Source organism: Schistocerca cancellata, chromosome 4 (genome assembly GCF_023864275.1).
Source record: "Schistocerca cancellata isolate TAMUIC-IGC-003103 chromosome 4, iqSchCanc2.1, whole genome shotgun sequence".
NCBI lineage: Eukaryota > Metazoa > Arthropoda > Insecta > Orthoptera > Acrididae > Schistocerca > Schistocerca cancellata.
The window spans coordinates 528702780-528713131 of NC_064629.1; positions in this window are offsets into that span (position 1 = coordinate 528702780).

Below are 10352 nucleotides of genomic sequence, written 5' to 3' on the forward strand. Positions count from 1 at the left end.
TGGATACGTGCTGAAACAGTTGCTGAGTAATGCAAGGTTAACTTCCCCAGACAGCTCACACCTTTTAACTCGCTTTTATTTTCTTTCAGCATCGCTTTCAGAACAAATTAATGCAACAACATTACACATGGCGACCCTGTTCTGTGATTCCGCTAGACTCTGGAATCTCTGAAACGTTAGACTGCGAGAGTTGTATAATCTTAATTTTTTTTACCTGCAGCGCTCAAACAACTTCTGCGTTGTTTCTGAGCAGACTTTCAAAAGATTCACGGCGTTGTTGAGCGGCGTTGTGATGTTTGTCTTGTTTTGTTTTCTATATTTGTGTTTTTTATGTGTGTGTGAATTTTTTTCGCTTGTAAATTTCACTGACTTCGATCAAAGACATAAATTTGTTTTGCGTGTGAAAAAGTGCGTACTAGGTTGGGTACCTTTCGTGTGACTGTCGTGATTTTTGGGGGATACATTTATTCTGATTAATGTGTTGTGTACCGGATATGAATTGAACTAATGCAGACACATAACCAAGCTAAAAGTAGGCGGTCCAACAACTTAAGCAGCATGAACCAAGGGGATAATTTGATTTCGAATATTAACGCGTCCGACGGTTCCGAAAATGCAATAGGGAATACTTCAGAGAAAATGCAAAACAGGACAAATGGGCTCACATCAGAGCCAGAAATTAATTTGCCTCCAACTAACCAAATTGATTTGGCAGAACTCATGAAAGCCTTATTGCAACAAAATAAAGAAAACAGAGAAATCTGAAAATTTCGATCCGAGAGCTAGACGATCAAATGACACAAAAATATGAAAAATCGATCCGAGAGCTAGGCGATCAAACGACGCAGAAATCTGAAAAATCGATCCTAGAGCTAGGCGAACAAATGACGCAGAAATCTGAAAAATCGATCCGCGAGCTAGGCGAACAAATAGACAAAAAACTAATCCAGCATACAAATACAGTCGACAAGTCGATGCAGAGAGTGTCCGATGATATCTCACAAAGAATAAACAATCTGGCAAGTGAAATAAAAAGTGATATTATGAAAGAATTAGGCCGTACATTTGAACAAATCGATGATGCCTAATCGAAAGAGAGCGAGGAACAGCTACTTAGGAATTTCCAAGCGCTGAGAGAAGAATGCCAAAGGGAACGCCAACAGGTACTCTCCAGGGTTCAGGAGGCGGAAACGCATTGTCCAGCGTCTGTTAGCAACACAGTAGCGGACAACAGTCAAGCGATTCACGCACTCGAACAGCAAGTAGAACAATTGAAGCAGTCTGGGGCGGAAGACAACAGACAAATACATGATAAGATTGCGGCATTAGAGGACATCGTAGGCACAATGAAGGTGACGGAGAGCGATAACAATACTACACCGGCAGCGGTCGCAGAGACCGAAGAAGTGAGTTCGCTTCTTAAATTTCAGAAGGGACAGTTCAAAGCGAATAGGCGGCGCAAAGCTATAACCGGCGAATTACAAGAACGCGTGGCGCATCTGGAAAACCGCATTGGGTGTGATTCCGAACTCGCCAATAGCACTAAAAATAGCTGTACGCACAGTGCAGAGAGGGACTCCGGCCACGAGGTAGATTTTGACGACAGGGAAGAATGTAGTTTGAGGGGCAGGCATGAGAAAAATAGAAGCATTCAAGGGCCTCGCCGGGAGGAAATGCGGGGATTTGATTTCAAACATATCCTTACGGTGAGAAAGTTTGAGATATTTCGAAATTCGCAAAAAGGAATACATCCACGAGCATGGCTCGAGCAATTTGAGTTCTGTCTTCCCCCTGACTGCGCAAGTTCACATAAGATAGAATGTATGTGTGGCTATTTGGTAGGCGAACCGGCGATTCGCATGAGGTCGGCAGCGCGTCACTGCAACTCCACTCAGGAGTTTCGACAAGCCTTTCTGTCCGCCTATTGGTCGGAAGCGGCACAAGATAGGGTCAAGCATGGCATAATTATGCTGCCAAATTTGAACCAGTCTGGTTTCGGCAGCCCAGCCGGCAGGCAAATCAATTTCTATACGACCCATACGGGCCTGCGGATCTAATTAGGATATGCATCACCAAATTGCCGATGCACTTGCGCCACGTCATTCTTGCGGGACGATGCAAAGAGGACGTGGAAACGTTTAAGACACTTCTCCAAGAGTTGGAATATAATACAGCAGAATGCCCGCCTAATCAGGCACAAAGTTATTACGGGGCACAGCTGCACGATCGCAGTCATGGCCGGCGTGACTGGTCGTCGCGACACGAACGGAACAATAATCGGGACTGGCCGTATAGAAACTGGGGTAACAGTCGCGAACACAGGTGGAACAACGGAAATGATCGAGGACGTGGACAGGATCGTGAACGCAGCAGGTACGGCAACCAGAGTCGATACTACTATGAACACGGTGGGAATAGGATTGTAGGCAGAGCACCACATGATGTTGAAATTCGGCCGGCCAGCCCTAGACATAATCCAGCAAATAGAAATGAACAAAACCGGCAATGATAAATGATCAGCGCAAAAGGCGCCCAATTGGAACAAATGAGTGATATGGCAAATGAGTACATAGGGTGTATAGCGAGGAGAATGAATTGATTAGTACATTTGCAACATATGCATTTTGAATAATATGTTGGTAAAAATAATGATAAAGATATTTCTATGTGATTTATTGAAGTGATGTTTGTAGTTTTTTTTCTTTCCTTGTGCAATTAGGATTTAGGTTGGTTCAAATGTGAAGATAAAAGGTTTCTTTGTGAACGAGTGAAATGCTGTTTATGTTTTTTTGTGTGTAAATTGAAACGAGTCGCTCCTGAGGGAAGCAAGATCTGTGTTGAATTAATGCAAAACGCAGGGGAATATCCGATCTGTGGGTATTATGGGTCTGGCAAACCCAGGTCCCCAGCTGTTAGTAGCCTTGTTTCCGATTTTCTGCTTTCAATGCTACTATCTATCTATTACTATTCTATATCTGTCAGTATAAATGAGGATCTCTTACTATAGTATGCGTCCTGTATGAATATTTTAAGATAGGAGAACTCTGAGAAAGGAATTAGTAAGTTTGGAATCTTGAAAACAGGATGTGATAATACGATTGTTTAACCAATGGCTTCCCAATATATGCTAATATGTTAATATTGATGATGTATGTGTTTTTTGTTCTTTATAGCTGAGTACGTAATGTGCTGTCTGTGGATTTCGTAAGTAGATTGATTCCCTTCAAGGTGAAAGAAGAGTTGTGGTTTGTGTAATTTACGTGGCCCTGAAATAGTATTATGGCAGTCAAATGACGAGCAGTTTTCCAGCAAATGGAGAATGGAACGGAAATATGGATCCTTTTTGTAGTCTTGACTGATGTTGAGCCAGAGCCTAAAAAATTATTCTGCTTTAATACTTGTCCTAGAAAAGTGACGTTTATGTGTTTTGCTGATGCTGTGAGCATTACAGCTTACTGTTTTCGCTGGTGCGGGATGCACTGCAGCCTATATGAGTTGAACTGAAGAAATGTCCCGCTTGAAGGTGGAGGAAGATAAAATAATTCTGATTATGGGACCGAAGGAAAGCTTGGTTTAATGTAATAAGGATGATGCAAAACATTTGTCATTTAAACTAAAGGAGGATTCGGATCTTTTGTGTCTGTTGTAAGTTCAATATGTTAAGATGAAACTGTTTTACAGAATAGAGAAGACCACAATTTTGCCATTCATGAGGAATGAATCCAGAATAACCACCACAGGCGAAATAACTGATTTGGAAGCGAAAGGTAACTCAAAGAAGGAACGAAATTGTAGTAAAATGGGCAAGAAAATGTAATATAACCTGTTGGATGAAAGTATTTTTACCCTTCTCAGAGTCATCTGTGTGATTAATTCTTGTGATAACGTAATCTTAGATGAAATTGTCTTACTGTTTTATGTATGAACATATGAGTATGATAAATGTATAATTGCGAGTCTCTTATCAGGTATGTCAACTGGTATAAATGTTTTGGCGTGTAAATAACCACTTTTCTTTTTACTGTGTATGTTTAAGGAAAGTTTCTCCATATTTATCATGTGACAAGACATATACTGCGAGCGTCAAGGAGAGGATGAATTAGAACATTGTTGTAGTAGTATAAACACTGTGTTGAAGTAGCATTGAAGTAGCTTGTTGGATTAACTAGTAGTGGATAGAAGTAGAATTTTGAGTAATACATGTTTATGGGTAGTTAGTTTGTAGTATAGACAACAGGTGTGCATGTGTGTGTGTGTAAATAACATGTGAACCCTATGCTGTCCTGACCTATACCTCCACAAGGCATAATCCTATTCATTTTAGTGATTAGTAGCATTTGATTTATTAAAATGCAAGTGAACCACATTAGTGATGTGGATTTAGATATTATATTGTCCGTTCATTTAATTTTTATTTTTATACTGTCAAGTCAATTCACTTTTATTTTTTATATTGTCAAGTCATTTAACTTTTATTTTTATATTGTCAATTCATGTAACTTTTTTATTAAAAAAATTAAGTCTCACTTTCGTTCTTAAAAATTGTGAAAAACAATACTAAGTGGTATTATGTATGACATTTCGTAATCACATAACTATGATGAACAATTTCTGTGAATGCAGTTGAGAACGTGAAAGCGAACCGGCTAAACTCTTACGAGACAGTGGGAGCAGCGAGGAGGAGGACTAGTTGTAAACAGGCGGGTTTCCCAGCAGGACACACTGTCCACCGGGCCACTTCGGGAGCGCGGTCGACAACAAAAGAAGGGTACGCGGCAAACACTTTCCCTTGCACCCGGAGCTAATGGCCAGCCACCAGTGTGACCGTTCGTGGAGGCGATGACCTGAGATGGCCGAGCGGTCCACCGTGTGGAAATCCATCTGCTGGCAACGCACCACACGCACGCGACCGTGACGAGACAGCCGCGGTGAAACGACAGAAGACAGGGGATAAAGGGGCGTGGAGCCTTTTGACGGGTACTGTCCAGAGAAACTTGCAGACGTCAACGACATCTATCAACATTTCCTGACGGATGCCCACTGTCAAGCGACAGTAAATCATGGTTCGATGTTCTCTGGTTGCTAAGGGTGGCACAAAGAAGAGCCACTAAGTGTCATCCTCGCCCAGGAATATCAAACCGGCGAGCCAATTGAGGATAACTCAAGAATGTAACAACACAAGGGGTGTGGAGCCTTTTGACACATACTGTTCAGAGAAACTGGCAGACTTCAACGACGCCTATCAACATTTCCTGGCGAATGTCCACTGTCAACCGACAGTAAATCATAGTTCGATGTTCTCTGGTAGCTAAGGATGGCACAAAGAAGAGCCATTAAGTGTTATCCTTGCCCAGGAATATCAACCTGGCGTGTCAAACGAGGATACCGCACGAATTTGACAACACAAACATGGAACCAAATCGAGATGTACGTGACACGGGCCACCAAGAGAAACTTCATGAGAGGGCAGAGACGGCGGGATTGCACGCAACAGATGGACAAAAATCCCTACTGAGAGCTGTGGCGACGAACCCCCCCCCCCCCCCCCCTCATATATTGTGCCTCGGAACAGTGGAACTACTGAGTGTGCCAGTGAACAGTGATTATATGGTTCTTAGTCCAATGCATATAAAAATGGATTCTTTCAGAGAAACTTTGATCGTGTATTTTGCAGGCGTTCGATTAATTGGTGTTTTTTTTTTATTAGACTGACTCTTCTAATTTGCAGGTGTTTTATTTATTGATGTATTTTTTAGACGTTGACTATTGTACTTTCAGAGCTGTTTTATTTCTCAATGTTTGTTTTTGTGTGTTGTATTAGATTTGTGATATTTTGTTTCGTAAATTCATTCTTGTGGCATTGCTTCGTTTATCAGTCAGATAGCTATTCATTCTCATTGGACTGTGATCGATTAGCCTTTGCATGGGACATATTTATAGGGAGGAACCCCTTAAGGGTAACAATCACATAATTAATTGTAGTTTCAGTATAATGACACAGTGATCATTGTTTGCTAACTAACTGAAATATAGAAGAGTAATTAAATTAGTGCCATAAAGTTATTTTAATTCTACAAATTATTAGTTTTATAAGATATAGAATTTTTTTGCGATAACCACATTCTAAAACATGTTTTTTCTCTTATCTTTTATTTTTTTTATTTATTTATTTATTTATTTTTTTTTTTTTTTTTGCTTTTGCGGATTGTGCATTGTAACGTTCTGCTTTATAATACTGATGTTATTTCCATGTTTTTTTTTAAATTGCTGTGGCAACTTTGTTATTGTCATAAATTTTACTTGTTAATAAACAGTCATAAATTTTCCTGTGATCAGTTGGCTCTTGCAATGAGCAAATACTGGTGAACTCCATAAGGGTAACAACCAGAAATTGTTTTCATATTAATGACACAGGACCCATTGTTTTTACTTGCTGACCGAATTAGGTCACACAATCATTTAAATAGGTGTCACAGATTGTTTTTTTCTCTTTGAAATTGGTAGATCATAAAGATGTGTTGAAATTATTGTGTTTTAGCAAGTAGCTGGTGACCTTTTGCCTTTTCTTTACATTTTTGGTTTGAGTTGGGTGTGAGAAGCCTGCTTGGGAATGTCCTAGCATGGCCAGAAAATTCCCTGCACAGTCTTTTCCCGGAGCGTTGGGGTTATGAAAGGTCTCTGTTGGATTCCTTTCATATTAATTTCTTAAATCTGTTGTAATTTACGGCATAAATTCCTATTCTGAATTTACTGTGGCGTTTCTGACTATCTGGGAGGAGGCTGAGCAGTGAAACGTGTTACTTTTGCACATAAACAAGAATGATCTGTCACACTACTACATTTTAAAACACAGTTTATATGTAATTCATGTCACACAGTCTCATACAGAACCTACATCCACTTTCTTTTATATACTGTATACGATAAGATACTGTCATGCCCCTTCCCTTCTGTGTGAGAGGATGAATGAGCAAATGTATTTCTAGTTGCATGCTTGATGGTAGCAGACAAGCCTGTCTGCTAGAGAACAGTAGGACCAACGTCGGAACAGGTAGCTACGCTTTCTAAAAGCAGAGAGGTTTCTATTCTTAGTATGGTCCTGTCCGTCCCTTGTCATGTTGGTATAGGAAGCTGCCTCTCTGGTCACTTGCGTTTGTATCTCTTAAGCACGCTCGGTAGGAGCCCAGGTCAGTCTGTCCGCAGCGAGGGTCTGAAGTGGTAAGATCTCCGGCTAAGATGTGTCTGCCGTGCGGTTCTGGGCGCTACAGTCTGGAGCCGAGCGACCGCTACGGTCGCAGGTTCGAATCCTGCCTCGGACATGGATGTGTGTGATGTCCTTAGGTTAGTTAGGTTTAATTAGTTCTACGTTCTAGGCGACTGATGACCTGAGAAGTTAAGTCAGGTAGTGCTCAGAGCCATTTGAACCATTTTTTAAGATGTGTCTGCTAAGTCCATAGGACAATGGATTTCTTAAGTTCAGCCTAACTGAAAATTTAATCACCTTTATTTCAGGTTTAGCTCTAAAGTATCTAATGTTATCTTAAATTTCAACGCAGTGTATTTCGAGTGTGAAGTTCAGAATATCTTCCAGTAGTTGCTTTGTCACTACTTTCTGAGTAAAGTGGAACCACGTGTTTATCATTAACTCTAACTAAGCTCATCAATCTTAAATGCGAATGTGCGTGAGATTATAATGTCTCGTCTTGACAATATTTTTCGATATAGCATCTTTTCTTTATGTTCAACCCATGTGGGGTTTTCTTTGTGAGACCAGTACCACGTGCTTATACAATTGTTTGATCCATCAGATTAATAGTAAGACGATAGTAACCAGTTCGAGGTTTTTCTTTTGTAAATTGCTTTTCGATCTAACTTATTTTAATTATCAAAATTACTGTGGAGTTACACTCTTTGTGTAAACCAAGTTGACCACGTGAAGCATGTGGTGTAATCATCAAAGTAGCCCTCAGCTATTCTTTTCAGGAAGAATTCACAGAGAGTTAGTATGAATTTAGTATACCAGTGTGTGGTAATTACATGACGGACAGGATTGCGCTACGAACGTAACTTCTTTGGGTGAAAATTGAATCGGTTGGTTGTGGTTAATTTCCTCTTGCATATGTTTCAACGTTCTTCGTGTGTTATTTTATGAATGCAGTGTTGTATGCAGTCTCCCAATCTAGGCTCCGTATTTGATGTGTTCCGTAAGATTACAAACTCACATTTTCACAATCCTAAATAAGGCACCAGTTTAGTTATGAATTAAGTTTGATATGCTGAAATATATATATATATATATATATATATATATATATATATATATATATATATATCACCGTTTGTAGTATGACGATCAAAAGATTATAATTAATGTTAGTCTGGTTGGGAATTTGGTAAGATAGACTGGCTACGTGCTGAAACAGTTGCTGAGTAATGCAAGGTTAACTTCCCCAGACAGCTCACAGCTTTTAAACCGCTTTTATTGTCTATCAGCACCGCTTTCAGAACAAATTAATGCAACAACATTACAACACATTGGAAGCGTGTATTCGTCATCACCATACTGGCGTATCACCCGTCGTGATGGCATGGGGTGCCACTGGTTACACGTGTCGGTCACCTCTTGTTCGCATTGACGGCACTTTGAACAGTGGTCGTTACATTTCAATTGTGTTACGACCCGTGGCTCTACCCGTCATTCGATCCCTGCGAAACCCTACATTTCAGCAGGATAATGCACGACCGCATGTTGTAGGTCCTGTACGGTCCTTTCTGGATACAGAAAATGTTCGATTGCTGCCGTTGGCCAGTACATTCTCCAGATCTCTCATCAATTGAAAACGTCTGGTCAATGGTGGCCGAGCAACTGGCTCGTCACAATACGCCAGTCACTACTCTTGATGAACTGTGGTATCGTGTTGAAGCTGCATGGGCAGCTGTACCTGTACACGCCAAGCTCTATTTGACACAATACCCAGGCGTATCAAGGCCGTTATTACGGCAAGTGGTGGTTTTTCTGGGTACTGATTTCTCAGGAGCTATGCATCCAAATTGCGTGAAAATGTAATCACATGTCAGTTCTAGTATAATATATTTGTCCAATGAATACCCGTTCATCATCTGCATTTCTTCTTGATGTAGCAATTTCAATGGCCAGTAGTGTATTTCGAGTAGCCATCCACCTTAATGACGGCGTATCCGCACACGAGCATCCACCTGATTTAACAAGAAACGTTATTCGTCCGACCAGGCGACACGTGTCTGTTTATCAATGACCCAATCTGGATGTACCTGTGCACACAGCAAACGATGTCGTTAGGTCAAAATGGAAACACGTAGGGGTCGTCTGCTGCGAAGTTCCATATTCGGCATTGACCACTGCATGGTGAGCTTTAAAACGCTTGTGCCTGAAACAGCATTGTACTTTGTTGCCAGATCTGCCATACGGCGCCTCCTATCTTGCTTTACAGAGCGGACTAGACTCCGGCCCCCAAGGTCTGTGATGAGGTGTGGACGTCCAGCATCTTGTTTCCTCTTAGTGGTTACACCGTTCTTCAACCATTTTCCATAGATGCTCATGACAGTAACACGCGAACAGCCGACTAGCCTTGCCGTTTCCGAGAAGCTTGTTCCCAGATGCCTGGCCATAGTACCTGCCCTTTGTAGAAGCGTTTTATGTCAATGGACTTCATTTGCGGCCCCTAATGTCTCTAGAATGATTTTCTATTCGTCTCTGTTCCGCTTATATACTTTCCTTACCTCACCACGTGTCTTTTAATCTCGTGATGGGCAGTGCTCATAATTTTTTTCGCTCATTTGTGTAAGTGGGATGCAGCGAATCGTAAATTATAGGTGTGGTATCAAAGGGTTACACAGTGCTTAGCAAAACAAAAATCTGCTTACCTGCTTCTGAAGGGCAAACTATAAAGAAATGCATAAACAAAAATTAAACGATATTACTGTTAGAAGAAACTAGCCTGTAGGACCAGATATCCAGGTGCATTTCTAAAACAACACAGAGGTCTGTACATATTGTGCACACGAGGCGGACAGAAAAGGAACTAATGTGTCAGATAAATCTATAAATGTAGCGAACACATTATATCCACAAAACAACCAAGATATGATGCTCTGTTTACGGGTGTTGAGAGCATGTGGGCCAACAGATTAGAGCTTCTGAATCCAGTGCTCATTAATGTGCTAATCGGTATATTGTCAATATCAGTAAACGCTTTCTATTGTACACCAATCGATGAACTGCTAGCAACTTTGGGAACTTGTCCAATGGACCTGAAGGTCGTGAAAGGAGGGGTTGTACAGTGGGTCAAGACGGCTGGTCAAACACAACTGTA